Below are 26,178 nucleotides of genomic sequence, written 5' to 3' on the forward strand. Positions count from 1 at the left end.
GCCAATATTCTCTTTCATTCATATCTTAAGACATGATATGACTTACTATATAGGTTTATTTATTTAGGTTGGATGATTCTAGACTTTTGTCTTAGGATGAAATAAAAAGGAAATAAGATTTTATACACAATCTAAAGATAGCAAAATTTCGTTAATATAAGCACAATACAAGATGCCATCAAAAGTAATTCAGAAAACTATTTCAAAGGCTTGAAAATATTTCTAAACCCTAGAACTAATGTAGGAATTGATAACATATTTACTCACATAGATTAAAAAATTGACTACAAAAGTAAACTAGAATTGATCTATCAAAAAACATAGTCTTCATACAAAATATCTATAGTATATTAAAAATAATTTTGAAATTGGAGAACATATTATTCTAATTCTATCTAAAATTTTTTTACTAAAAATATCCTTTCAATTTTCAAAAATCTATTACTTCTTCATATTTAAATAATTTTGACTTTTTTTGAGTAGTAAAAAGAAGGAAACCTTGTCTCTTCAAAAATGGAAAGAAATATAATTGGGTTCCAATCTCTATTTATTAGGTATGCGAGTTTCTAATGCCTCTCTCTCTCTTTGGTCCAAACATTACGTATTCTAATTATTCTTTTTAAGAATGACAACTAAGATTAGCCATCTCCAAACCACGACCCATATTGATACCATCATATTACAGTATTGGTGCACGGTATAATATGAGAAGGCGAGATGTACCAAGTGTTAATATAATATGAGACTATATATTGATTCAATATTAGTATAATACAATATGTCTGATACAATACAGTATGCCTGATATAGTATGATATGTCCGATACAATACAATACATCCGGTACGATACGGTATTGATAAGTACAATAAACTTTGATGACAAAAGACAATACATAATAAGAAAGATCTTATTGTTCTCCTTTTATTTTTTATTCTTAAAATTTTATATTTATTTCTTTTTTTGAACATGCACCATGCACGTCCCAATTGCAACTAAAAGAAGACTATAGAACAATAAATTAACTACACAAAATATTCAATTAAAATCTAATTCAAAGCTAAATTGCATCAAGGATGAGAGGAAAGGAGGGAGAGCAAAAGAGATAGGAATGTAGCTTAGGGTAGCTTGAACCCAACCATTCAAACCTTCTTGTTGGGTATGGTTATGCTAAGGTTATACAAATCTGGATTGGGCTAGGCTTAAAATCGCAAGCTAAATTCACTCATGTTGGGTGTTTACCAAACCCTAACCCATCATAAACCAAATCTAACTTAGACAACCTAACCTAAAAAATGAATACATGCTTATATATGTTTCACATGAAATACAAATATATTGAATTAAACCATATATTTAGCTTTATTAAGTTATAGAATTATATAATTACATATGAAGAAGATCCTAACCAATATGTTTACATAATAAAAATGCTCAAAATCTTTCCGCAGTCTTAAATTTACCTATACTTCTACCAATCTAGCTCAACTATTGCAACAAAACTAGCCATACTTGAAACTAACCTGACCCGACATGAATATAGCTATAGAAGAGATTAGGTTGAGTTAGAGAAATCCAAACCCAAGGTTGGATTAGTTTAGGATCAGCTCTAAATTTAATCCAAACCACCAAGTTGCAACCCTTAAGAGAGGACAAGAGACACATCACGGGAAAAGAGATAAAAGAGGAGAAAGAAGATTGAGAAACTAGAGCAAGAAAGAGTCAAATTTCATTGGTTTAGTATATTACAATTATAACATATTAGACACAATCCAATGACATGAATAATCCTGACCTAAACTAGCTGATATAGACTATAGGTTGATATTGCTTCACCAAAAGCCAATTAGTGGAAGAAATGATTCAGAATATACAAGTCAGGCTTGAGTCAAGCAAGGTGGGTTAATTAATTTGGATTCTTATTGCCAGCACTACATGCTAATATTTGTAAAAAGAATTACAAAGATATTATATTTGCTTATACAAGCCACATTAATATTTTTATTTTGCAAAGAGAGGCTAATCTTATTTCAAACACTTGAGCCTGATCTGATAAATACACCAAGTTCATCAATGTGCAATGTATGTCCAAACAAAGGTGCATCTAATATAAATAATATGTATAATCTTTGTGCATTTGCTATCAAAATATGTCAAATTACTATCAAACATACGTATTTATGAGGTGAATTAGGATCAGATTGACTAGATTTTAAGTTGAATGCAGTTAGATGAAATTAGAGTGCCATAATAATGATCCAAGAGCCACTAAATTGACCTACATCTCCCAACTAAATTTCTACCTATCCAACAAGTTGTCAAAAATAAATAGTATAAATGACATAATTCAATGCTTGTTATTGACCACTTGAGACATAGGTTAATGTTCTTCAAATTATGTGATTTTTGGTATGTAAGTAGAAATTTTAAGATAGTAGCTCTCATTCAAGCACTTGGATCATCAATATCGAACCCTTATTTTTTGATTTCATTTGACTAGATCTAACTTGCAATCCAATCAACAGGATCATAGTCTACGTTGTATATTTACAATTACTTAAAGATATCTTCCTAGTATATTTGTTTGGATCTAGAAAAATAAGTATCCAAAAACTTGGAGCTGGTACATCTTTTGTGAAAGCACATAATGATAACCCAGATTTGCAAAAAAGAAGATAAGGTGGGCTATTTTTGCAAAATCCTCAAATGTAAAGAGCAATCTAACTCATTGCAGATATTAATCTTTATTTATCTACATGATTAGATAGCAGATTTATCCAAGAAGATTATATCTAATTTCAATAGATGTTGAAGAACCAACCTTCATCAAGTGGTGTTACCTTGTCTATGTCCGCTATCTTCACTCGATAATAGATGAGTTGTAATTTTTAGATCTTCTTTTGGCCACTAATTCTTCTGGAATCACATGATTTAAGATGAACAACACTTAGTATTTGCCATAAATAATAGTTCAATATTTTCAATGTTGTCAGCAAGAGTTCCTTATGTAAGGTTGATCATGTGGTTATGTCTTATTCACCTTATTTTTTATCTTTGTATTCCTCATTGCAATTTCATAAACTCTCAAAATCTTCTATTTAGAAAATGTCACAAGGGTGCAAAATATTTTTTGCCATCATAGTGTTTCACTAATTAACTACAAAGAGTAAGATTGATGGAGAACAAGATGAAGGCCTTTATTGTTTAAGCAACGAGATACCGATTCCATATAACTCATGTATTTCCTAATTAATAGATTTTAACAATTTTAATATTTCTTGTGATAAGTTAACAAGTTTAGTATCAAGCGTATTACCCATAATAAAATTATATTAGGGACTATTGATTAAGAAAATATCATTACATTTTTCCTCCTGAAGCGCATGCATAGTCATGTCACTTCTTCTCTTGATCCCATTGAAAAGGGTAATCAATGGTATTGCATGTGCTTCAATTTTATATCATTTTTCAAATAACTTTTAATAATATGTATCTTGTTACCCAATGAAAAAATAATTTACATTATTATTTATTTAATTCCTCCCAAAAGTGACAAATCAATCTAATGACACTAGTAAGTTGTTTGATCAAATAATATTAGCAAATGCATATCACTTTCAAACCATTCTGCACAATACATTGCATCTTGTCTTGTACTGGATAAAAGAATGGAAAGGTTGAACATAGACAAGGTCAATTAGTTCCTTAAGCCAATTTATTTTTAGTCCTATTTGATGAACTCTTGAAAGGAATAAGCAAGAACAATTGTAATCTAATACCCATTTCCTTAAAGAGCCATGAAGAAACACCAAGTCCACATAGGCATTTAGTTTCTTTTCGATAAATAAAATCTGCAAATATTTTCTTTAATTGAAATGTTATAAAGAGTTTATCAAACATTAGAACAGAGGGCGAAGATGAAGAGAAAATCCAGCGAAAGACATTGAGGAAGATCCCTTGTGAGAAGATGGAAACCTATGCCTAGAGCTTCATCTAAGAAGATGAATAGGCAATCCTTCTTATTGGGGCAAATGTTGTACCTATTGGTGGCCCTTTTCACACTATGTTAGGTTGGCATCTTTTTCAATCCATTGATATCCATTTGAAAGGAGTGTTGAGTATTTCTCCCTTGACCTCTTCATTAATAGATTCTCAAACTATTACTCCCTTAAAGTTTCCTCCTCTCCCTTCTATCAAAAGTCAGAGTATGGCAACTTTTGTTATTACAGAGTCATGGTGGATCCATATCTTTTAAGGAGGCTATTCCTAAGCCACCTTATATACACATGCTAATGGTTTTAGAGAAGAAATCCTTTCCAAAGTCTATTTTCTTTAAAAAAGGCTCTTGCTTTAGATGTCGGGAGCTAGGACATTTTAAAAACATCTGCAAAAATGGATTGTTTTTTTTTTTTTGTGTGCAGAGTATAGGCATTCTTCTCGAGTGTGCTTCTCAGCTACTATCTTTTCTTTTTTTCTGAACAAAAAGATTTTGGGGAGGCCTGAGAGGGCGAAAGTTTGTGTCCCTCTGGATCTGGACCTCCAAGATAATTTTAAAGAGGCTATTCACTCTAGGGTGGTGGAGTCTCTCTGAAAAATGGGTCTAACATCTCTAGCTCTCAACTAGCTAAAGGATTGGAAACTTTCCTTAAGATTAAGATTGGAAACCTCTATGCTCTTGGAAAGAATAGGTTCTTAATTCCCATCGCTTCCAGAAGAAAGTGATCTTGGCTTATAGAAAAGATGTTATCACTACACCTCATTTCTCCTCCCCGATCTCGCCATGGTCTATCTTTGATAGAGGATTTGAAGTTTCTCTTCTTAGATGTATGTCCTCGAGGTTATCAGATTTATTGTTGTTTTATAGAAGTGCTAAGTCTATCCATCCATAGAATTGTCTCTAGCATTGGGCTAATGCAGAAAATCTTTTTTCAATCCTCTAATTTGGACATGAAGATTTTTTTGGTAACCATTCTGTACAAACATGCTAATCTCATCCCCCCAAAAGTGGATGTTTACTACAAAAATCTTATTTATCCTATTATACTTTATATTCTTGAGGTAAGGGCATCCTCTTTCTCTCTGCTCCTGATCTCACCCCCTTCTTCAATTAGATGGCTGAGCTTGATGAGAATAAAGATTGAGAACCTTTGATCTCTATCTCTCCTCCTCTGTCTCCAAGGAATGTCCCTTCTATTGCATCTCCTATTGCCTCCTTTTGAATAGGGGTAAAGCAATTATTGTTGATAAAGTCGTAGCTGCTCATAAAGATGAATCTTCTAGTTCTGCAACTCAAAAGAATTTCTTAGAGGTAGTCCCTCCTATTACTATTGCTTCATCGATTTTTATTTCAAGTAATTGGTTTGGCATCTCTACTAAGTTAAACTCGTAAGATCTGCTAGTTGACTCACTCCGAGTCATAACTTGGTGAAGCCAGCGAGCCGATGGTGGTGAAATAGTTATTAATGAGCCGATCTTCTCTCCAATTCAGTCTAATTGATCAAGCTCTCTTGAGCTTGAGGCTGTCAGACCATGTTGAGTTTTCTCTTCTCATTTCTTTTCTAAATCTTTATTGGATTTGGCCTTACTACTATATTCGATTGTCTCTATCGATCTTATGGCTGCATTGCAAGGTGCACCATTTTGTTCTCACTTTCTTTCAAATGTTATAGTCCTGATCTTCAATGTGAAACTATTATCTCCTCATTTGGTGGACCTGATGATCACTACAAGAATGTATACATTTAGCCATAAAAAAAATTTATTGCTAAAAAATAAATTTTATCGTGTAAAATATTTTGCGATGAAAAAAATTGTCGCCAGGTTCGTAGCCAATGCCCCATCACTCAAAGTCATTAATGATGAAAATAGTAATTCATCACAAAATATTAAATATTTTATGATAAAATAAAATTTATACTAAATATATATAGATTCCTAACAAAATAATTCATCAAAAGTTAGTAAACAATGTTGCCTAAACACCTATTTTGTTATAAAAAAATCAGTTCTAAAGGTCACGTGCATTATCTTTTGCTGCAAAAATATTTTTTTTCTTGATGAAAGTAATTTTATCATAAAATATTTTGGTAATGAAATTCTTTTTATTATAAAATGATGGCTATTGGCAATAATATTATTTCATCACTTAAAATTATGTGCTAGAGATAAAAATATTTTCACAATTGAATTCATATATCCTAAGATATATCCCTATATGAAGATTTGAACCTAAGACCTCTTAGTTTATAACCTACTACACAACCATTATGATAATATTAGTTTATAATATAATATAATACTTTATTATACTTATTTAAAATATATTTACATTATAAAATATACTTATTTCAAATATATTGTGATATTTTATATTTTAATAATTAATTACTTTTATAAAAAATTTAATCCTCTTCTTTTTGACAAAAATAAAAATATAAAACTATATATATTTTTGATAAATATATATTTAATGATGAAACACTATTGTCACTAAATTATATAAATAATTTGTAATAAAAACTATTCCATCGCAAAAGCTATATAACATTATATAGGTGATAAAAACTATTTTATCATTAAATAGTTAGTATTTTATGACAAAACTATATATGTTGTCAATAAAAATATATTTAACTATAAAAAATTATCATTACTAAAAGTTAATTAGATAATTAGTAAAAAAAATTATGTTATAAATTTATATATTGAAAAATATATGATGAAATACTATTTCTTTACTAAATAATCTATATTATATGATAAAATTATATACGTCATCAATAAATAAATATTTGGTATGAGATGACATCATCATCAAAAAATAATGATCTACTTGTGATGAAATATAATTTTAATATCAAATATGAGAAATATTAGTGATGAATTAAATTTATTAAAAAAAATTACTACTATTTATTAATTTTATATATCCATAAATATATATTTGGAAATGATTCTAACATCATCGTCAAAATTAATAATCAATTCATAACAAAAATATATCATCACTAAAATTTATGATTTTTGTGACAATAATTTTTCATTAAGAAAATGATTACCAAAAGTTTCTCACCAAAAAGTCGAAGTGGGAAGATTTGCCGCCATAAATTTATGACAAAAATTAGTAATGAAATATAATTTCATTACCAAAAATATTATTTAAATGATATTTCATGACAAACCTTTTATTTTGTTACCTTATGGTGGTTATTAGCAACAAATTATGATTCATAGAAAATTATTTTGTCCCTGATTGAGTATTTTCTTATAGTGGATGTGGACTATATTACCTGATTCATTATAATTTTTGATAGAGCAAATGTCGAGTCAGTATAGATATAGAGAGTTGGACTTGAATTCAAAATCGCTTGAGTCCTACATTTTAGATGAGGATTCATCCTCCTTGGTGCTAGCAAACCCTAAGTGTGGCTCATTTGAAAACCAATCCAATTCTTTGGATTTAGACATAAATTTTTTTGAGAAATTGGCCTTAGCTAAGAATCACTCTACCATATGCTGCTTGTCTCCTTTGCATTTGATTCCTTCTAATGCTCATAATCTAGGGATCTCTCGTTCCGAGTCAGCCTTCATGGAATAGTGTCTGGGTCTACAACCCCTAGCAGCTTCTTCCAAGACTTTTTCTATCCCTACAATCCTTGAGGGATCTAAATACTACCAATAAGCCAAAGCTCATTTGGCAATCAGAGAAGCCACACCTCAAAGCTTCTCTCCTTTAGAAAGAAAGAGTTAATTGCTGTGATTCAGTTATTACCGGTCTTTGTTCTATTTTTAGTACACCTATTGTTTCTTCTTGGGGTACCAAACCTCTTCACTCCCTTGAATTTGATACTATTCTTTCTTGAGCGAGATAATGTGCAATAAAATATCATATATTGAGATGGATAAAGTGGTTAATCTGATTCTCAGATTTGAGGATGATAAAGCAAATACTAATATCTAACTCAGTCATGGCTATCAGTAAATATTCTCTAACTCGTCTATATCTCTGTCAGTGGCCTCTTTGCTTTCTTTTTTGGTTTCTCTTGCCATTTCCATCCTTAGTTGGAATGTTAGGAGTATGGGTGACACCCTTGAGAGAAGAGTTGTCAGAGATTTAACAATCTCTACTAACTATTGCTTGGTTGGCCTTATAGATATCAAATTGATTCATGTTTTTATGCAATACTTAGACCTTTACCAATGGCCAAATTGACTACTAGACCTCTCTGAACAATCTTGTATCTTCTGGGGGCATTCTTCCTAGCAACAACTCGATAAGATTGATCTTACAAACTGAGATTTTCCACTCCTCTATCACAATCCAATGGTTTGATGAAATCCTCAACCACCCTTGGTGTATTTGTATATAGCCCATAAACCTATCATTTCGGAAGAACTGAAGAATGTTTGAAGCTCCTTCAGTGATCTGTGAACTTTGGATGGTGATTTCAATGCCATTTATCTTTCTCATGAAAGAAAGGAAAACCTTCAAACTAGGATGGTTACTTTTGCCTTTTTTGATCTTCTTAGATGCTTATAACTCTTCGATATCCTTCTAAAAGGATAATATTGTAATAAAATGCCAAATAAAAGAGAAATTGAAGAAAATAAAGATCAATGCAAACTCAGGATTTATATGGAAAACCCTCTGAATCAAAGAAAAAACCATGCAAAGAGATAGTTGGAGATTTTTACTGCCTTCAATATTGGAGATTATATAGTACATGGCAAAAAACTCTAAAAAATCACTTACACCTCTAAAGGTAATATATCTCATCAAAACAGATACATAAAGATATCAATAAAATCGGATCGGGTTCGTAGAAATGCCTCTATTAACTTTATGACTAATGCTAATCAAAGTGCAAGACACCTCTATAAATCTCTATCTTGACTTCTATTTAGCCAAGTTACATAAAATGTTAAACCTCTCACCAACTCCACTTCAACCCTAAGGGCTCCATCTCAATAGCTGCTAACTCTAACCAAGTCCAAGCAATGCCTGAACTTGCTTATGGTTATGGACTTTATCAATATGTCTGCAAGATTGTCATTTATGCTCACTTACCTTATCAAAATTATTTTCTAACTTACTTCTCAAATCAAGTGAAATCTAATATCAATATTATTAGGGGTAATTTCATCCTGGCCAAAGACGTGAAGCTTACAAGGATTGACCTTCATGAATCCTCAAATCTCAGGCTTCTTTCAAAAATTCAAACAACCACCGGTAGTAGTGTAGATAAAGATGAATAACAAATAAAATCTCTCCAGATAAGATAAGGATAACGGCCATATCTCGTCCAATAAAGCAAGATTAACCGTCTGATCCTCCTTCCTCCTACGGTTCTCCAGCCTCTGTCCATAAATAAAGAGCCAAGAGGGACCCTCCATGTATGAAATCTCCTCTCTCCTAACATGCTCACTTCTCTTCTGTTGTTGGATTTCTGACTTGAGCGTCAGAGGGTCTCTGTCGGAGCCACATCTGGTTAAAGACTTTTCTTGCAGATCCTATCGCCGCCATCTGACTATTGCCGACCTGTCGTCGCCATCTAACTCTAGCTGATCCGATCTCGAGACGAAAATCTATATTAATAGATATGTTTAGTCTTCTTATGGTATATATGATTCTTTATCAAGCATACAGCACTATGATTGTCAAAATACACAATAGACTGTCTAAGTTGAAAACCATTCTGATGTGGTGCTTCAATTGAAATTCGAAGGTGTGGGGGTGGAACCCCTATATTCTGATCCGATTTTATTGATATATCTATATACCTATTTTGGTAAGATATGTCATCTTTTGATGTGCAAGTAATTTTTGAAAATTTTTATCCTTGTACTCTGTAATCTTCAATATTGAAGATAGTAAAAAATCTCCAACTATTTGTGCCCATAATTTTTTCTTTTGATTTTTTAGATGATTTTTCATATAAATCCTAAGTTTGTATTGATCTTTCTTTTCTTCAATTTCTCTTTTATTTTGTGTCTTGCTATAATAGGTAAGAATTCACTTGAAGTAATCATAGAGATGCTCCAATTATCGCAAAGCATGATAAGTTTCTCTTCTCTATAGAATGGACTCTATGCCCTCTCCTAACTCAATCAGTCCTGATGAATCTCTGCTTGGATCATGCACCCATTTTCCTTTCTCTACAATCTTAAAGGAAAACTATAGTTTAAATTTGATAGAAGCTAATTATTTCAAGACTCTATTAAAGAGGTGGTCTGTCATGCTTGGACTTCCATCATTCCTTCCTCAAAGTTACTATAAATTTGGTCGTGAAGTTCAGATCTACTAAAGCTGCTCACATGAAAAGGGGCTCCGAGTTAAGAATCTCTAATCAACTTCTAAAAGATTCTCTCATTCAAAAAATCCTTGACCTTAATTATAAGGAGGAAATTTCTATTCTCTCACCCTCTAAGGAGTGTCGCTCTTCTTACAAGAAAGATATTTTCAGAACTTATCATGATGAAGAAATCTATTAGCAACAACATTCAAAAGTTAGATGGCTTAAGGGGATCTTAACACTACCTTCTTCTATAAAATTGCCAACATTAATAAGAAGCTTAATTGGAATGGGATTTATCTGGTAGGTGTTGGTGCAATCAAGAATGCATTTACTTCTTACTTCAAGACAATTTTTTACCAAGCCAAAAACCCATTCTGTGGATCTAGACTAGGGGCAACTCTATTCTAATATGCATCCTGATCTTAGCACTCTTAGCACCCACTTCTCGCTTAATGAAATTAAGAAGGCTGTGTTTAATTTCAAGGGAGATAAAAGCTCCCGCCCGATGGATTTTCTATATTTTCTTCCACTTGGGATCTCATGAGTAATGACCTTCACATTCCTTTTCAGCAACTTCATAAAAATAATCTTAATACATCTCACCTCAATTATGCTATTCTTGCCTTAATTCCAAAGAAAGAAGCAGTTGCTTCCCCTTCGGATTATCGCCCAATTAGCCTCACCTATAGTTATCTAAAAATTATCACTAAAGTCTTGGCCATCCATCCAAATTTTTTATGGGACTTCTTGTTGGTGAAGCACAAATGGCTTATATTAAAGATCGATCAATACTTGATAACATATTGTGTGAAAATGAGGTGATCTATTTTGGAAGAAAAAAGCAAAGTTGATGGTGTCATCTACAAGCTTGATTTTGTTCGAGCTTTTGATAAGCTAAACATTGACTATCTTCTAAAGCTTTTCAAATTTACAGGCTTCCAAAGAGACAGATTAGGTGGCTACATAATATTCTTTTCTTCTCAAAGGTGGCTATTGCTATCAATGGTGATGTGGAAAAATAGATCTCTTGTAAATGTGGACTTAGATAGGGTAATCCTTGCTCTCCATATCAAATCATTCTTGTTATGGATGCTTTATCTAAGATGCTCAATAAAGCTGCCTCATCTAAGATCTTCAAGGGATTAGTCAATCCTTGATACTTTGGTGGATCAAAAATTTAGTTTGTGGATGGTACTTTAACCTTTGCCGAGGCAGAAAACGACTATATCTCTCTTCTTAAGATCATCATTTATTGCTTTGTGATGATCCTGTGCCATGCTATTAACTATTCCAAAAGTTCTGCGGCTTTGATGGCTAAGGAGCCCGGTCCTATTCTTAAACATGCTGATTGGTTAAACTGCCAGACAACCTCTCTTCCTATGCCCTATTTGGGTCTCCCTTTAAAGGCTAGAAACTTTCTAAAGATGACTGATTACCTTTAATCCAAAGGTTTGAATGAAGGTTAGCAAGATGAAAGAAAAGATTCCTCTCTATTGGTAGAAAATTAACTCTTCTTAATGTGGCATTATCTGCTTTGCCTGTTTATTTTATCCTTATTTAAGCTGCCTATTTTGTTGATCAAGAGAATTCATAAGCTGCATCGGGCTCTCCTGTGGACTCGAATCTGACTCTTCTTGCAAGATAAGTTGAGATAAGATATGTCTCTAAAGAAAAGGGTGGTTTGGAAATTAAAGACCTTGGATCCTTTAATATGACACTTTTAGTTAAGTGGGGTTGGAGGCTTTTGAAAGAAGAGCTTGGCCCTTGGAGTAGACACATTTCTTAATTGTACTTCAAAAAGGTTAAACTCTCTACTAGTTAGAAATCTAAGAAGAGATTGTCTCTTCATTAGAATAAAATTTTAAGCTTTTTTGCCTATCTATGGAATACATCCTACTATAGTGTTGGTAATGAGCTTACTACGCTATTCTAGAAGGACTATTGGGTCTCTAACTCTCCACTTTATACATTATTTCCTTCTCTTTTTAAAGTCTTTAGGAAGAAATCTAGGACTGTGGCAATTTTTTCTGGACTCAGCCAGCCTCCTGGAATCTCTTCTGCCCTATTAATTTATCTCTTGAAGCTAGGTCGAAGAAAATTCAATTGCTTGATTTGCTGCAAAATGTCTGATTTACTTTTGAATCTAATACGCTCATTTGGAGGCTATGTAAACATGCCTCTTACTTAACTACTTCTCTCTATAATTTTTTGATCCTTGGAGGTATTAAATGGGGACCTGCTAAGTTGGTTTGGAAGGAAAATCTGCCGCCAAAGATAAACATTTTCTTTGGCCATCTCAAAGCTTTAAGCTTAATACCAAATAACAATTGGATAGAAAACTCAACAAATTTCTAGGTGGTTGCTCTCTTTGTGGTGGATCAAATAAATCTTTTGATCATCTTTTTTACTCCTATCCATTTTCACTCTTTATTTGGAATAACCTTTGCTATTTACTAGATATCAACTCACCTCTTGATCAACTTTTGGCCTTATGTTCCAATTGGTTAAGTGCTTCTTTTTTGAAGGTCACAAAATATGCTGCCTTTATACTCATTGCTACTATTTTGTGGGCAATTTGGAAGGAAAGAAACTCCAAGAATTTTTTGAATAAATACTTTTCGCACCATCAGTCGCTCGTGCTTCACTACAACTTTTCAATGCTTGGTCTCTTTTATGTGGAAATAAGAGTCTACTTAGTTTTCTCAAATTATGGCTCTCTATTAGGGAATGTTGCATGGTGCATTATTTCCTCTTCCATCATCTAAGTGGCCTTTAGTGATGGCTCTTTATTTCTTCATCTGGGTTGCAAATATGATGTTATCCAACATCAATCTATTTATACTATCTTTCAAAATGCAGTCTGGAAGTGGCCCAATTTGGATGTCATTTGTCTATCTTCCTTTGTCCGATGATCTTCTTATGGTTGCCTTTGGACTTGGGTGTTTGGCTTGCCTTCTTATGGATTGCCTGGATGGCTTCAAACTTGAAGACTACGATGGATTTCTAAGCAGCTTTAGTGAGTTCTTAAGGGATTGTTCTTGTTGCTGATGAGCTATTTTTTAGCTTTTTTTCTGAGTCTCCCCGGGCACAACCCACTAGTTGGTAATTTTGAAGAACCTCTTTGTTCTGGGTGCTGTTTTTCTCTTGTTATATTTGTTGTCTTCCTACTTTCTAATCTTGTAATTTTATTTTTCTTCCTTTGTATAGACTTTTTATTGCAATAAATTTAGTGACTAATGGTGTCCTACCACTAATCTCTATTATCAACAAAAATAACATATGAAATCTACAAACATTGAAAAGCAAAACCCATTCAAGAGAGCACAAGACAAAAAAATAAAAGTAGACCTATCAATAAGACTAGGATAATGGTTTGTGGACAAAATTTTGCATGTTTTGATTTTCCTAAAAGGCAGAAAAAATGTATAGCTAAAACAATCTACAATTTTGATACCCATAATTGTTTCTGGTACCTATCATCATCAATTTGTATATACCTTACTTGTCCTCCATTGCCTTTACCAAATCTTTGAGCAAGAAGTCACTCGAGATGACTAGAATCTACAAATCCAAGAAGAGATCAAGGCACTTCATGAAACTAATGCTTAGATTCTCGTGCAAATGATCATCAGTGTCTTTTATCTAACAAAACTAAAAAGGTATGGGTAAATGTAGATGAACACACGCACGTACACACAAAAAAAAACTTGATTATACAATACTCATTACAAAGGTTATGCAAATTTGGAAAGAATAAATTCTGGTATTTCTTTCTAAAATCTAAATTGAATCAAGTTAAACCAGCCAATGTTACTGCAACTAACCTTAATGAATCACCATAACAACATGATGTCCTAAATAATTATTTACAAAAGTTCTACATAAAAAGGCAGCAAGGTTTTGTAAGAAAGGGAAACAAATAGATTTGTATAAGCTTAGAAAATTACTGATGGTCAAAAGAAATCACTAACACATTATTTGATAAGTCTAGGAATGAAGCTTCAAAATATTGGTTTATAAAATAAAAAGAAATGGAAAGGGTAAAATAAAAAATAGAATAATAGATGCAATGCGCAAACTTATATGTTACTGTTTGGGACCTTTGAATGTCCAATTTTTATGGATGTGCTGAGACAATACAGTATGATAAAGTGTCAAATATTTCTTTCATCGACACATATGACTGTTAAACTATAGGTTATTCCTCTGATATCACATTAAATTCGATATCATATAATTTAAGGATACCAAAGTGAATGAGATCAAAATGTAAACATGAAAGAAATGCTGACTTACAAATAAATTAATGATATTTAATATCCACTCAAAACTCATAAATTTCCATATAGATAATGGAATTGGCCACCAAAGTTAATTTCAACTAAATATCAAAATCAACCTTGGCTTAGATTGAAGCCAAAATGTTTCTATTTTTGCCTCACAGTTTTGATTATAGAAAACCTTGACAAATCACATCATTTTTGTGTTCACAAATGACGTCACTATATTTGGATACGACTCTAAAGTTATATAAAGGATGAATTAATTTCTTAAGAACACTTCCACATGAACAATATTCAAATTTGAAACCTTTTTTGGGACTCATAATTGCTTAAGAAAATAAAAGAATATATTTTTTATAACCTAATAAATCTGGATTAATTCATTAGGAAAAGGTTAAATGGAAGCAAAAGCATCAATACTTTAATGGATCTTATGCTAAAATGTCCCTAATGATCTAACTTGCCTCTAATTCTTTTGGCAATCAGAACTGAACATTACAACCTCGTTTGATATCATCTTTTCCTATTTATCTTTTTTATAAAAATACAAATATGGAATCCAATGCAGAAAACATGTTTGGCTGCCATGTTTTTATTTCTTTTCTATTTTTAAATAATATTTGTTATTTTTGAAAAAAAGTGAAGGGAAAATTTTTCACTTCCATTTCTTTAAAGGAGGGTTTTCACACCTCTCTCATCTCTGATGATCATCAGTTTCTTTAAATGATCATAAGTATCTTGATACCCAAAATTCTTTTATGTCTTCGAGGCCGCCGCCATGCTGCTCATCTCTCCTACTGCCTGCCTCTCAAGTACCTTCCTCCATCTACTGTCCTCCTTAATCATGCCACCTCTTCCTCCTCAACTAATACTCGAAGGCCTACATATGTTGGAAGAGCAAGCAAGAGAGATTAAGCACCAACAGAGATTGCCAAAGCTTGAGATGTGGGGCCGAAGGGGGAGAAGCCCATGCTATGAGTGAGACACTAGAAAGGGTTGCGATCAGACAATGGCGGTGGAGCAGTGATATAAAATAACTAAGTAGCTACCATCAAGCCTATGGTCTGATGTTCGTCCATCCATTAGTTCATTCTTGGTGTCTATTTTTTGTCAGCATCTATCTATTTGTTTTTGGCATCCATTTGTTCATCCTTGGCACCTATCTTCTGTTGTCATCCATCTTTTTTTGTTCCCGACATTTGTTTGTTCATTCTTGACGCCCGTTCATTCATTCGTTCCCTCAAGAGTGGTGCCATCTATTCTCGACATCCATCAATCCAGTTGAGCGCACTCCTATTTGAGTAGCTCCTATCGCATTATCCCCAATTGCCCCCCTCCCCCAATCTTCACCCTCTTGATGCTTGCATGATTCCATGCTTCCATCTTCCACTATGGCCTTTCACTATCTTGGGCTCTACAGTTCTATTATCGAGAGAGAGAAAGAAGGAGCATGCTAATCATAGTTTATTGTGAGAAATATAATAATAAAATGGAAATAGATTTCATATTTCCAATTTTTAAAGAAGTAGAATAATAACAAAGGCAGCCTACATTTGCAATTGGCTTTTTTTGAAAAGGTATATCAGGGTGTCATAAGGACCCCAATAAAAACAAACAAATGCTTAATTGTGATCCAATAAAGCAAACTTTTGTTGCATCAACTAGCATAAGGGTTCAAAGTTGTTGAGGTAGAGAAGCCATAGAATAAAAGTCAATATTGACACAGACATACCAACAAATTAATAGGTTGGTTAGTTTCCTTGAATACATGGGAAGTAGAGAAAACTCCAAACATGTGGTGCATTGTAGATTGTGAGAAAGGAGGAAGTGAAGTCTTGCTTTTATGCTCAAGGAGGCTTTGCAATGCTTCTTGATCTACTGAATCACCATTGTTAAGTCTCCTTCAAGCCATATTCCAAAAAATTTATGGTGTTGATAGCTATTAAAATCCCTTGCCAAGCTACCCTGACCACTGCTTTAAGAATTGAATTAGCTTAAAATCTCACAGTTGTTAAAACATAACGAGCATGATACCTCAAAATGAATCACGTCCCTACCTCACCTTCCTTCCATGAAGCATCAAAGTTGACTTTCGGCAAATCATAGGGAGGAGGCACCCAAAAAACCATCCTATGACTTTAAGATGACAAGCTCACTGGGCTGTTTGTGACCCACTATTGCATATCATTGGTTCCAACTTCCTTCAACGCTATTTCATCAAACTCTATTGCTAGCTATTGTGCGAGATGAGAGATTTGAGGAGGCCTACTTTGGTTCTTGGAAAAAATCCATCATTCCTAGCATTGTATAAAGTCCTTCTAGTGTAAATAATGATAGTTCTGTCACACTATAATAACATGGGACAAGCATATATGTTAATGAAATTATACATCGAATTGAACTCAGGAACTGAGAGATTATAGCTTCTCAATTCCAAACTTAGTTTGGAAAAAGACAGCATATCAAGCAACAGTTGAGATCTTCTTTAATATTTTCACATAGGTCACAACTTGCACTAATCTGATAGAGTAGTGTAATAACCCAGGATACTATCCAAAAATGCTAGCCAAAAGATATTATTTGAGTTTCTCGATCTTATATAAGTATTCAAGATCCTTCCAGTGAATAATCAATGTGGAATTAAATACACGCCCACACAAATCTTTACAAACTCCTCTTGTTTAAGTCCTAACATTCTTGTCAGGTTAAGAATCTAAATTCATACTTCCATTTATAAACACCACAATCGCCTGAAATCAACCCCTATGAATCCATGCTACAATATCCCCTAGTTCACATAGGCTATGAGCCGGATTGATTTTGATACTATTTGTGACAATCCAGGATATCGTCCACAAAAAAGTAGTTAGAAGATATTATTTGAATTTTTTGATCCTGTATAAGTATCCAAGATTTTTTCAACGAATAATCGATATGGGACGAAATACATGCACGCATAGGTCCTCACATACTTCTATGTTTAAGTCGGAACATCTTCGTCAGGTTAAAGATCCAAATCCATTCATCCATTCATAAGTACTATGATCGATCGTGGTTAGCCTCAATGAATCCATGCTGCAGTATCCCTTAGTTCACATAAGTTATGGGTTGGATCAGCTCTGATACCATTTATAACAACCCAGAATCTCACCTAAAAAAACTAATCTAAAGGTATTATTTGGATTTCTTAGCCTTATATAAGTAATTAAGATCTTCTTAGCAAATAATCGATGTGGGACTAAATACACACCCACACGGATCCTCATAAGTAAATTTCTATCTTTTAGGACCTCTTTCGAGATAGTCTACCCTTATTTACTTTCAAACAAAATATTTTAACTTTAGTGACAACAACCATCTTCCACGTCAATTTGAACGATTGTGTAACATCTCCAACTTTTAGTTGAACTGATCCAATTGCAGACCAAACAAGTTTGTCTTCACATTGAAACTTTCATTGAGGGATGGACATCACCTAAAAGATAATCTCATTAGGAAATAGTGGATTCATCATTTCCTGATTCCATGATCCATCAATGTTCAGTAGCTAGGAATCCATCCAATTCTCCCAACATAGCTGAGCATTTATGGGTATCAGCTTCTGATCAATGGGAATGTAAGATAACCATGAATCATTTAGGACGTTGATTCTTTTGTCATTTCCTATTTGATAACAGACATGCTATTTTAAATATTTAACACGAGCAAATAGCTCTCCAGACTGGTGATTCCCTTGTTCCAGGCATCTCAACCAATGAAGTTGTGCTAGGATTCTAATTATTTGCACCAGATTGTATCTTTGTTCAAGATTAGGGAGCCAACTACTTTGGCCATGAATGCTTCCCTGCGGAGTTTAATTGGCTGCTGCAACACCCCCCTTTGCTTTTACCTCTACAGATCTTTTCCCCATGACAATAGATGGATTTTCCTAGTTCCCATTTCGTGTGCCTGTAAGGATATTTACACTCTCTCGAGATACATTTAGCAGTATTATTGGGACTACAGTGTTTGACAGAAAGCAGATGCAGGTAGATGCCAAGAGCGAATGAAGCAAGACCAATCTTCCAGCTTGGGAAAGATGTTGCCACTTCCACCCATCAAGGCATTTATGTATTCTGTCAAACAGAGGGTTGAAGTCCTATTTTTCGAGCTAAGGCTTGGTCTTTTGATGACAGGATCTCCAACAGATATACTTGATGATCGATTTGTAGGCTGATTGTGTAGTATCGGTTGTGAACCTTTAGGCTAAACCAAATTGTGTTCCCTGATTGCCTGGTTCCATGCTTGGTCATTTGTGCTATCAGCCCAATCATCTTCAATCATTAAAACTTTTGGTTCAAGCCAAGGCAGAGATGAACTACCTTCCCTTGTCTTATCATTAGTTGAGGAAGACATCTCTTGACACAATTTTATATGCTTTTCAAATAATCGAAGAGATCTCTTGGACAATATATAACCAAAGTGTGGACGTGGACATCTTCAACTTGCAAGGTATTTTAATGCTCACTGGGCTAGATCAACATTCAAGTGGGAGATAGACCATGGAACACCGTACATATGTGGAAATACGGTGGTGATATGCAAAAAATAAAGTTCTCCCTAAATCAAGAACAGAAGAAAAGATCAAACAGTTACAAACAATGCATGCTGCTGTGGTTAATTCACTTCAAGAGCTAACATTTCATTTACAATGGGTTTGATGAGTCCATATAAGCAAAATTTCTTGACATAGTGAAACATAGTAATTAGTAATTGAAGAGCTCCCCTAACAAGATGTAACATCCTAAGACACGGACATCTTCAAATTCAGGGATCGTCTAACGCTTCCCAGTAAATATTGACCATGGGACACTGTGCATTTTGTTGGTAGTACTGTGGTGACATGTGAGCTCGTACTGTAGTCACATGCAAGGTTAAAACCCTTGACCAAGCACAGATAAGGTTAAAAAAAGATCACACATTATGCATGCTACTGTAGTCAAATTCAATTCTTTAGTGCTGAATGTGGCCAAAGAAATTTTCTACATTGCAATAACAAAGTAGCATCAGGTTTGCAAAAACCCAATATCTCAATGGAGAAAAAGGATTGTGAAATAAAATGCCTCACAAACTGAAAATAAAGAGGTCGTAGCTTCATTTGTTACACAAAATTAACTATTTAAGTCTGCAAAGGTTTTGGAAAGCATCCCGACTATCAGATTAACGGTACAAGATTGGAGGCTTTGACATCAGACTGCGGCTTGTCAAACATAATTGGCTTACCATATAGGAATGGGGTCATTTGTTATTTGACACTAGGTGAATAAAAACAAGAGAAGAGTGTAACCTGGTTTATGGCTGAAGACCTTGTTTCTATTTGCATCCTTCTTGTCCCTTATTCCCATCTTTCCATCCTCACACACGCACACACAAATATATCAATTTTTCAAAATTTTCCTTGGTACAGCAAGCAAAGCATGTTAAGCTTATAAGGTTTCCAAGACAGAAATAGGCTAAAAAAAGGTTCAATCAATGGTGACACATCAATCCCAAAACCATAATTTTAAATGTCAAGGTGGCAAAATTAAAGGATCTTCAATTCTCCAAATTCCTTGTCATTTTTACATGATATACATGGGAAACCAATTTCTCTTGCACACAAGCGAAATATAGAATGTTCCGCAAGGAGAACAAGATCAGATAAATGGTTGATGGTTAATATGTTTAGGTGCAAAGGAGCTAAATCTTTTAGATACTGCAAGCAAGGTAAGATGAGACACAGGATATATTGCATAGAATGTTATAATAGAAAAGATGGGAACCAGCTTTTATAACATATGTTGAGCTGGAGAAGAGATCCGGAAGAAGAAACAATAAAAAAAAATCTATATTTACCATATGTAGTGTGAATCATTATAGAACACTCAGCACTGATTAAGAGATAATCAAATTTTGGCAAAAAAATATAAAAATAAGCAAAGAGAACAAAGACTTGAAGAAGAGTTGCCTATCTTTCCTTTTTTTTTTTTTTCTCTGGTTGTCTGTGTGTAGGGTGGGTGGGGGGGAGAGGGGGTCCGGAGGGGTTGGACTCCATGTCAACTACCGTCAACCCACGCTTTCACAAACGGAGAATGTTGATTCCGTCTGTTCTCCTAATGTGAATCCTATGGCTCTTTGCCAGAAAAGAAAGGGATGATGCATTAATAATATATTTGTTTTCATTGGGCATTTATCGAATATATATCTTCCCCACAATATCACCAAATCTCTTCATCTCAATCACCCATCCTGTTGTGAATGGAACTCCTTCCTATTTCACATAAGAGAGATCGAGATCTCACTGAAGCATAAATAGTAGATCCAAAATAGCTTATTATTGAAATCTAGGATGCGAAAAATTTGGAGTCAGAAACCTAGGGCTTTCGAACCACTGCACACTTCGAAGACCACCAGTTGTGCATCAACTTGTCATTCAACATAGCAAAGGAACAATGAATATCAGGAGAGAATCCATCAATGGATCCAAAAGCATAACTAAGAAACTAAATAACCCCTACATTTTAAGCTGCCTGTAAAGACTAGAAAAATTGTTTGCAAGAGATCTCCTACATTGTAAGCTAATCATTCCCCAAATATGTCTACAGTATCATATACATTGCTCCCGCATGCAAGGTAAATTGATTAATTATAGCAGCAACAAACAAGCCTCTAATTTGCTACCTTTTCCCACAATGGAATCCCAATATTCTTGGATCAAACATTAAAAACCAAGGTGCAAGGCAGCATCACCATCAGAAAAACCCACTTAAAACCAACTAAACACATTATTTATGAAATGTACATCATAAATATGCAATCCAACTGAACCCAATTTCCTCCAAACCTTTCCTACAGCACCAGTCAATATTTCATCTGTTTAAAAATAGAACTTATTTAGATATTGATCTTCTCATTAGCAAATTGGGGTTCTATGTATAAATGCTTAGAACCTTCCATGTAAATCTGGATCACTGTTGACATAATAAAAAGCTCGCTATCTTCCAAAGAATCATGAAGTTCAAAGCATATGCCATATATCACCAACTCCATTGTCAAATACTTTATAGTCAAGTATTACTTAAGTGCTGTACCGAAAAAAAGTATTACTTAAGTGCATTAGTTATGCATTACTTATTTTTCGATTTGTTTTCTGATGTGTAACTTAAGTGCACAAGTTAAAGATTACTTTTTTGTGGTTTATTTTCTCTCACTTCTGCTAAAAGACTCCAAAATCAACTTTACACCAAAGCTGAACAAGCTGAATGAATCATGTCTGCCAACAAAATTCAGACATACTACTGCCACATTTTTAGCATCAAAGATGTAACACTTCTCCGCATCAATAGGAAGAGATCTCATTTTCAATCACTTTTTTTGCTTTTGAGAAAGATGGAGACTAATGGCGCGCACCCACTAGATTTATTAGTATGGTCCCCACGGCTCTCCCTGTGCAAACTTCCATGAGATACTTAGCTCCTGTTACATCGATCTAACCACTAGCTTGCCTTTATAACTTCTACAACAACAGCATCATTATGCTCTTCTAACCACAATCCCCACGCACATATGCAAGAAAATTCTTCAAATCATCATATTTTTTAAAACCTCGTAAGAAGAGAGTGGATGCAGATGATAAAACAATTTTCAATACCATTTTTTTGGGAGAGAAACAGAAGGAAATTAAGCTACCAGGATGGAAAGTTAAAGGAGGGAAGAAGGTCCCCTACCTCCACGGATCCCAGAGGCCCCATCAGTGGACCATCCACCATCCTTCAAAAGGGTCCCCTCCCTTCCACGTCTTCCACTGAATCATTCCCTTCATCTGTAAATCAAAAACAAACCAAAAAAAAAGAAACAAAGAAAGAGCGGACAACAAAAGAGTGGGCACTAAATGGAGCCAGCTTGCAGAAACTTTGTGGGGCATGAAACAAACAACAACGGGCATAAAAAAGCTCTTCGGTAACAGTTGTTTTCATATCTTTTTTTTTTTCCTTTTTTAGCACCGGAAGCGAAAGAGAGAGAGGAAATGTGGGAAGAAAGAATGGCGCATAAAATGATGAAAACGCAAGTGCAACCATTTGATTTCCAGTAGAAAGAAAGCAGACAGCTCCATGGAATAAGGTACCGAAGCAATAATACCTGCGCCAAATCGGGAAAAAAACAAAGGTTCAAATGAGAGGGAAAACAGCCGACGAATCCCAGATCTGGGAAGAAACCGAAGAAAGATCACTTACTTTCTTTTATTAGTAACTGTAAACTCGTCCTTCTCCTGCCCCCACTTCCCACCATCTTGGCCCCCGCAAGCCTGCAACAAAGCAAGACGCGGCTCTTCCCCATTGAGTGCAAAAGTAGTGGCCAGATTTGGAAAACAAAAAAACCTAGAAAAAAAAAGAACCAAGAAGAAAAGTAGAAAAAATACTAGAGATTACGAGTTATAAAATCGTTCGAGAAGAGAACGGCAAAAGGTTCCTAGCTTGCTGAAATCTTTACCATGGCTCGTGTCCTGGCCAGAGAACAAGAAGGTGAAGGTAGGAGAAGAAATCTCGCCTAAAAAAAAAGAAAAAGAAAAAAAAAAAAAAAGAGGACAGAAGAAAGCTAGGGGTGGGGGAGAGGAGGGGGGGGGGGGCCGTGGGGTTGGGAAGGAGGACTAGTCAACAGTGACTTCCGTTAAATCCGCATCGGGCAAAGGTTCACTCTCGCCTCCCAGCCCACACGCCTCGATCCGGGCCTCTCTCCCAACGAGGAAAGAGAAAGGTGCAGGCTCGTTCTCAAAAGCCACGCTTCCGTGCTCCACCGCCTCAATTTCCTTCCCTTATTTTCCAGATTTTTCTGCCGTAAAAATAAAAATCTAACTATCAAAAATAAATACAACTGAAGTAAAATCCATTGTGGGGGATATTGTACAGACTTACATCATCTTCCTCCTCGGAAAACCCTCCCTCTTCCGGCCAGAAGGCAAGTCCCGGATGCCAGCCGGAGCGAGAGAAGGAGAAAAAGTCAAATAAAAGCAGCAAACAATAAAGGCGATGATAGACCCGAGATATGGAGGAGATAAGGCCCTGCCACTGCGCGTGGCCGTCTCTTCAACAATCTCATCGATTTTTAGAACACAAAAAAAAAAATCGTCGATAACAACTGCAATCGTTTTTTTTTTTTTTTTTTTTTTAACAAATAAATAGAAAGAAAGAGAAGGCTAGAAGAGCGAAGGCGGCATGGGAAGCTGACAGAAAGAGAAGTGAGCACGCAACGGGAACAGCATCCCTATCATGCTGCCATCGCCGGCGTGTGCTCACTCTCTTCTGTCAGCCCAAGAAAGCAAACCAGCCAAAGTCAGAGAAGATATACCACCAATCTTTTTCATTTCTTCCAAAATCTCTACCATCAATAAATCTCAAACCTTTCAAAGCTTGCCTCTCCCCCACTCAAGCTCAGTCCAGAGAGAGGTCGTCAGATCTGAGCTCCCCACTCCCTCCTCTCTCTCTCTCTTTCCCGGCTCCTGGCTATCACGTAGAGTGGGGTAGAGCGGAGGAGACAACGTCGCAGAACAAGGCAGAAGCCCAGAAGCAACTATCGATCGCTCTACCTCTCCATCTCCCACCCTTTTATCTGGAAGGCTCCCCGTTTAATGATCTCCTCTCCCTCTAATTAGGGTTATGGAGGGGAATAAATGGAATACAGGAGACGGTATTTGATAAGTGGGGGAGGACATTTTGGGGATGGCCGGGCCTTGTCTTTTTCTGACTGGAGAACGGCGGGGCCTTGTCGACCGGAGATTGGATGGCGCTGCGAGGAGGTCTAGCGTAGCGCTGGAATTGCCGACGCCTGGCTTAAAGGCACCCTCTGATTTGACCGTCAGACCACGTGGCACCCGATGGTTGACTTCCAGTGGGACCCATGCCGTCGGTGCGGTGTTTTCATCTCGACGGGACTGGACTGTGTGCGGCCTAGAGAGAATGAACATGGTCCCTGCTCGCAGCACACATTTTTCCCTCCCACTCCTCGGCCCGTACCCATTACCATCTAAAATTATCTTACGGAAAGTAAAACAGTAAAAACGCAATCAAGTCCTGTTATTATTTGTATATATAAATTATTTTTCAAAAATATTTTTTTATCAAAAATAAAAAAATATATCTCTATTTTTAATATTTTTAAAATAATTTTTTTTTATTATCAATACCACCACCATCTCTTCACTATCATGATAGTCGTCACCAAAGCCCCACCACCCCTATTTATTTAACTTGATTCTCCAATATAGATCGGGTCACGTAACTTCTTTAATAACATAATTAGATTTGAATCATATATTTAATAAATAAGATCGATTTGGTTGATAGATATATGAAGCATCACATATCCTATCCGATCGATATCTAGTTCGAACCGACATCTCTTTCTGATTGTCACTTCTGCCTTCATCACGTTCGCTATAATATTTTTATCATCATTGCTGTCTCTATAATATCATTGTCCATCTCCTCTCACCCCCCCCCACCTAATGGTTATAATTGTTGTTATCATCAGGAATATGCAATAAACCGATCAAACTATGAAGCTATCTAAATCGGTCTTACCAATTTAATTTATACCAATTTTTAAAAAAAAAAATCAACTTGGTGTCGGTCTAAGAAACTCTTGAACCAAAGAAATTTAATCTGATTTTAATTTAAATTTTCAAAAAACTAATTCAAACCGCCCCAACATGACCCATCTATATATATATATAAGAATATATATTCAAATTAACCTGACCCAATCCAACCCAGCCCATATGTATATATATCAATATATATAAACATATCTAACCCTACCAATAGTGCATACATACATACGTAAATACATATATTAATTTTTTATTTTTTATATATTTAAACTTAATCCAATCGAGCACTATATATACATACATGCATATATTAATTTTTTTATTTTTTTATATATTTAAACTTAATCCAATCGATTTAGTCCAATTCATTGATCATCATTTCTATATAAAAAAAAAATTTTAGATTTAGACTTAGTCCAATCCATATAGCCCAACCCATTAAATATCAATTTAATAAACTGAATCAAATCAAATTTTTTAGATCAATTTGAACTGATTTTCTAATAGATCGGTTTGATTTTAGTTTTTAAAAAATCGATTTAAGTCGGTTTGGATTCAAAAATAATCTTAAATTAATCCAATCCAAACCATGCATACCTCTAGCTTTCACCATATCACTACCATCATCATCACTGTCACACCATCATTTTCATTGCCATCACTATATTTGTAGTTTCAAAAATAATTAACTATGCCAAATATATTCATTTTTAAATATTTAATAAAATGGAAATAAAATTTTTGTTTTTGTTTTTGAAAAATAAAATCACTTAAGGTAATGCCCAACAACATCTGAATTTATCATTAATAGGTTAATTAGTTTTGATTGTGAGACAAAGAGTGGGCCCACTCTGCAGCTGGTTTAATTTTCTTGCCTTGGCTTGTTCAAGTGGGGCCACCATGGATTGCGGATAAAGATTGAATCACTCACAAGAGGCCAAATGGAACTGGGAATCAGTTTGACAACTTGTTGTTGA

General features: G+C 34.6%; 1 protein-coding gene across 37 annotated transcripts in view; it reads right to left on the reverse strand.

Moving 5' to 3' along the window:
- The window catches only part of LOC140859648 (uncharacterized), a 53,580-nt gene extending 29,195 nt beyond the window's left edge, over window positions 1-24,385 (reverse strand). For 5 of the 37 annotated variants that reach the window (XR_012143242.1, XR_012143239.1, XR_012143241.1 and 2 more), the window contains exons 1-3: window positions 23,508-24,382; window positions 22,830-23,424; window positions 22,323-22,734 (exon numbers count right to left, since the gene is read on the reverse strand). The gene's annotated coding sequence lies outside the window, so the exon portion shown is untranslated. Of the gene's footprint in view, window positions 1-2,820; window positions 2,916-13,791; window positions 13,946-19,903; window positions 19,971-22,322; window positions 22,735-22,829; window positions 23,444-23,507 lie in introns of all 37 variants that reach the window. The other 32 variants (XR_012143236.1, XR_012143243.1, XR_012143235.1 and 29 more) reach the window with 28 other exon arrangements.
- Window positions 24,386-26,178: the final 1,793 nt, after the last annotated feature.

This window comes from Elaeis guineensis, chromosome 8 (assembly GCF_000442705.2).
Source record: "Elaeis guineensis isolate ETL-2024a chromosome 8, EG11, whole genome shotgun sequence".
Classification (NCBI taxonomy): Eukaryota; Viridiplantae; Streptophyta; class Magnoliopsida; order Arecales; family Arecaceae; genus Elaeis; species Elaeis guineensis.